Raw genomic sequence first — 5,514 nt, forward strand, 5'->3', positions numbered from 1 at the left:
CCCCCCCGCCGCACCCCAAAAAACCAACCGGGCGCAAGGGGGAGGAAGGAGTTTGAGGGAAGGCTGGGCAAATGTCCCCCCCCCCAAAAAAAAACCTCCGGGCAAATCAATGGCATTCTGACGTCACATCTAAGAACATTAACCCTTGCAGGTGTGCACAGGGGTCTGCTGTGGGAGGAGCCAAGGCGATGCCCAGGTTTGCGGGATTCGAAAGCGGAGCATCCTTGGTCAGCAGTTTGGCCGCTGAGACCCCAGAGGGAGCGGGGAAGAGAAGCTGAGCTGCCATTCCGGCCGCAGAGGGTGCAGCACCGGGGGGCGGGGGGGGGGCAGCTTGGGCCTCAAGGCCTGGAAAAGCAGAGAATCCCCCCACACGAAAGAACATAAAGGCAGCTGGGAATTGAAATGTGGGAGGCTTTGCCAGGCCTTGGCTAACTGTGTTGTGTGGTTCCTGCCTACAGTCAGGGCTAGAGGCCCCTGGGGGAATTCATGTGGGGCTTCTCTTGTCCAGCCCTGTCATCCCAGGAATGTTGCTTTCTTGCTAGCTCTGGCCCATCACCTGGCCTGAAGCCTCTTTGACTCCTACTCACCCCAAACAGCCTACAGCTCATCAGCTGAACTGGAAGAAGAGACAGTCCCAAGGAGGGAAGATAGTTCTGGACTGGGAGACCTGAGTTCAAATCCATTTACAGTCATGAAGTTCACTTGGTGATCTTGGGCTAGATACTGCCTGACCTACCTCACAGATCTGCTGTGAGGCTAAATGGAAGTGGGCAGTGGCGGGGGGGGGGGCTGCATGCATTTTGGAGAATGGGTACGCAAAAACATAACAGAACCACTCCATGGTAATCTTCACAGTTGTCACAAAGCCCACAGCTGACACTGCTGGGAGGGAGTTCTTTGTGCAAAGATCAGACAGCATCACTGAGCTACTGGATGGAAGCAGAATTCCCCCTCCCCCCTTTCAGAAGAGCTCATCTTGAGGTCCTTTCTTTAAAAAAAATGTAACCCCCCCACCCGGCTAAACCTGATTTGTGTGAAGCTTTGCTAGATGGATCAGTCATCCATAGGGTTTCTGATCTGGCCCCTCTCAGGTGGGCTTTTACTGGGACAAAGCCAAGTTTTGGGTGGCCATCAGTGGGCACACTCCAGTTTGTATTGTGTGTTCGTGTGGCCCATGTCTTCTGCCATGACCCAGCAGGGTAGGAGGCAAATCCAACACCCACAACACATGAGGAGCCCTGAGTGGCTGGTGCAGCAATTGTGGTGTGAGAGCTCATTCTGCCCCACTCTAGCAAAATCAGCTAGGAGAGCAAGAGTGTGTAAGTCATAGTTTGGTGGCATCACAAGCTAAGTCTGAGATCAGAAGTGTTCAGTCCAGCACACCTTCTATTAATGACCCCCTAGTTTCTAATTTCTTACATGAATATGGTGGTCTTCTCTTAGCCATTTGAAAAAGTACAGTATTTACTGAAATACGAGGCAGTCTTTTCACATATGCGCCACCCAAAAAACCCAGAGTGTTGTCTTATATTTACAGATAAGTTTCTGTTATGTCCAATAATAATGTGTATGTGTGTGCGCATAACATTTTGAAACTACCCATTTTACATTTATGGTCATCTTCCTTTCAAGTAAATATTGTAGCCACTGGGGCTCCTGTCTCCCCAGTTTTGGTTGACGTTTATTCCCAATATTTGACCATGACCATATTCCATTAGTGTGAATTCCAAACAATATTGAGAGGGGAGGTGGAGGGAAATAAGTTGGGGCTGGTTTGCATACCACTATGAACTTTTAAAAATAAAAGTGCAATAAGTAGTAGTAGCATCATCAGCAGTAGTAACATAAACAACAACACAAAATGGCAAGTAGCCATGCTGATCCCCTTGGAGAAAAAAAACACCAAATAAGTTTTCTTGAGGCTAATTAAAATGTCACAAAGTTGTAAGAAAATGTTTGAGTTTTCCAGAATGCTTTTTTAGACTCTATCTTCTGTTTGTTTGTTTTTTAAAAAAGGAGACAGAAGAAAAATGTTTCAGGCATGATGGAGAAGTCCCACAGACTGCAGTTTGTACTAGTCTGAAGATAGTGCACCAGAGGTGTTGTTCAGACTTAATTAGGTTGGGCCATTCTAGGTGCAAAACAGATTTCAGGTTACACTGAGAGCCATTGAAACAGACAAACAGGCATTGGCGATTTCCCCCTTTGAAAATATGAAACCCAACAGCAATTCACACAGAGGAAGATCCTTTATATTGAACCAATCGTATACAAAGAATAAACAAATAGTAACCACCCCCAACTTTCTTTGCAAATTACGCTGATGAGTCCTAAGCCTTCTACAGTCATTTCCACATGCTTGGCTGGGAGTTACCAAGCAGCACACAGATGCCTGTGATCTGTGCATACTTCAGCCTACAAACTCTACCTGCCCAGAAGACCTGGCGAAGATTATAGGACAGGGTTCCTTCAGCCATCTCAGTACTTTATTTTTGAAAAATGTCTCCCTTTTTAGGCACATTTCCTGACTCCGAACCTCCTCCCAATTCCAACCCTGGATTATATGCACTGTGAATGTACCACAAATCTACCCCTACCCCCTTTTTCCACCATGGAACAGCAACACTCACAGACAATCCTGTGAACTACCTTGGCAAGGGCTGCAGCCATCTTGCACCACCAGTAGGCCTGTAAACTCTATTTGCCCATCCTATCAATTGCAGGTAGGGTTACCAACCAAAAGGTGAGGCCTGGCGTTCCCCCAGAATTACAACTGATCTCTAGACTACAGAGATCAGTTCCCATAGAAGACAAGGCAGCTTGGGTGAGTGGGTGGTATAGTAAAACATAGAGTCTACAAGAAACAGAATATAGTGGTTGCAGAAGGTCATGCTCTAAGACTTCTACTCCTATGGTGTACTATAGAGAGTAAGAGAAACTGGTTGATTGTTACCTGTAAAAACCCTATAAGCCAGAGAGAGGGATAGGGATGCTGCTGGCTAGCCGCCTTTGATTGTATTCAGAGTGGATTTTTCTCTATTACACTGAGAAAAACCTGAAGAGGGTTTTGAAATTTCTTTTTAGGCTGAGTGGAACACAGCATAACTGGATAGCAGTCAGTTACACCCACACAAATCTTTTGGATTATATGGTTATTTATTTCCTTACTTAATTTGTACCCTGACTTTCTACCCAATGGGGACACAGTGCTGCTGACATAATTCTCCTCTCCTTCATTTTATCCTCACAACAACCCTGTGAGGTAGGTTAGGCTGAGACTGTGTGACTGGCCCAAGGTCACCCAGTAAGCTTCCATGGCAGAAAGGGAATTCAAACCTGAGTCTCTCAGATCCTAGTCCTACCCTATAAACACGACACCACACTGGTTGTCAATTTTTAGTATGACACACAGAATTAGGGGTGCCAATCCCAGGATGAAAACTAGTGGGGGACTTCCATGGGCAGGGGCTAGTGGGTGATGCTGTGATGTCACCAGCTTCTGGGTTGCACAGGGGGCAATGAAATTATATTTAAAATTTAAATTAAAAAATTCTGACCTCATGCCACTTACCCCTGTATTTCCCCCCACCTTACACTATTATTAGGCTTTATGCTTATGTACGTTCTGTACAGGAAGGCCAGGTCCCCTCCTTCAGTGGGAAACTGCTTGCCCGCCCCCACCTGCCCACACACACTGTCTCTCCCTGCTTCCACTAAACTGGGTAGCAGGGGGAAATTCTGGGGGGAATGGAGTCCACTTGGTTTCACCAGCAATGCTATGATGTCACTTCCAGCGTGACTTGGAAGTGATGTAACTGCACTGGACAATGCTCTAGCATTTGCCCCAAAGAGATTCTTGTTTTGTGCTTATGGCGCATTGTCCTAGTCTGGATTATGGTTCATTGATGCAAGTGGCCTGATATTACCCATGGGGGACCCATTTTCTTCTCGAGTTAAAATTTGGCCCTTGACCAGCCTCTGCATCGCTCCTGTCCTCATCAGCATACAGCCCCTCCTGACCTCAAGCACTGTGTAGTTTCTACAGAAGAAGCCCCTCTCTGGTTACTCCCTTACTGCCTCAGTTCTCCGTCTCCTGCCCCTTAAATCAAGCCTCAGTCTCCATCTACTTTCCAATTAGATACCTCTTTCTCAGCTCACTGCTTAGACCAGAGTTCCCCAACATGGTACCTGTGGGCAGGGCACCATGACGCCTCCTGACTGACACCTTTCCTGGTGCCCAGCAAGTGTTTTTAGGAAGCGGGTGGGGCTTTTGCCTGGCAGGGCATCTGACCAGCCATTGAAGATCTAATCACCTATGGAGATTTTAAGAAACTTTCTTTTAAAAAATTAAGATTTATTATAAAAATCTGTTACTACAAAATGTAGTAATTGCAACGATAAATAATTACATTAGGGAGTGATCACGGCAAAAAAAATCTCCTTTACAGTTGTAATCTAAATCTGAAAGAAATTGCCACAGATCAATCCTGCAAGGACAGAAAATAATAAACAGTAATTTAATTAGACAGTCGTATTATCTTTAACACATTAAAATCTCTTGATATTTATAGGCTACAATTCAAAATATATAAGCAATTAATTTCCTAGTAAGGATTTACTTACATTTATTTATTTATTTATTATTTTATTTATTTATTCAAATTTGTACCCCGCCCTCCCCATCTAAGCAGGCTCAGGGCGGCTTACAACAATAAAACATAATAACATTCAAATATCATAAAACTTCTAAAACAATTCATTAAAATCATATTATGTCAATGTAAAGTGCTAGTAGTGGTGTTTTCCTACCATATAGATGGCGCCAGGGCTTTTTTTGTAGAAAAAGCCCAGCAGGAACTCATTAGCATAATAGGCCACACCCAATATCAGAAACTCATTAGCATATTAGGCCACACCCCTGACAGCACAGCTCATTAGCCTATTAGGCCACACCCCCATGCCTTCCCTTGGCTTGCCCGGGCGCCCCGCAGCTGCAGGGCACCCGGACAAGCCAGCCCTTGGACAGGCCGGGAAAGGCACGGGAGGCATTTTAATGCTTCCCTGAACCTTCCAGGGGCCCCCCTGGCCCACCTGCCTCGGAGTTGCCGGGGGGGGGTCACTCTTCAGGTCTTCCCTCTGTAGCCATGCACACAGAGGTTTTGGCTGTAGTGGGCGTGGCCAGCTCTGAAGCCAGCCGGAACTCCTTTCCTGTGCGTTCCTGCCCAAAAATAGCCCTGGATGGCGCTATACATTGTATAGTATAGTCTGTGTGTTCAGCTCGTTGGTCATCTCATATCTAAGCGACAGGCTCAGGCTGTCAGCGGTAGACCAGGTACCAGGCTCTGCACATTAATGGTGATAATGGAGGTCATAACAGTGATGGTAATGGTGGCGGCGGGTCCTAATTAAAGGCCTGGTGGAAGAGCTCCATCTTGCAGGCTCTGCGGAACTGTAAAAGGTCCTGCAGGGCCCTGGTCTCCTCCAGGAGCTCATTCCACCAGTATGGAGCCGCCA

Source organism: Gekko japonicus, unplaced genomic scaffold (assembly GCF_001447785.1).
Source record: "Gekko japonicus isolate JY-2015 unplaced genomic scaffold, Gekko_japonicus_V1.1 scaffold19, whole genome shotgun sequence".
NCBI lineage: Eukaryota > Metazoa > Chordata > Lepidosauria > Squamata > Gekkonidae > Gekko > Gekko japonicus.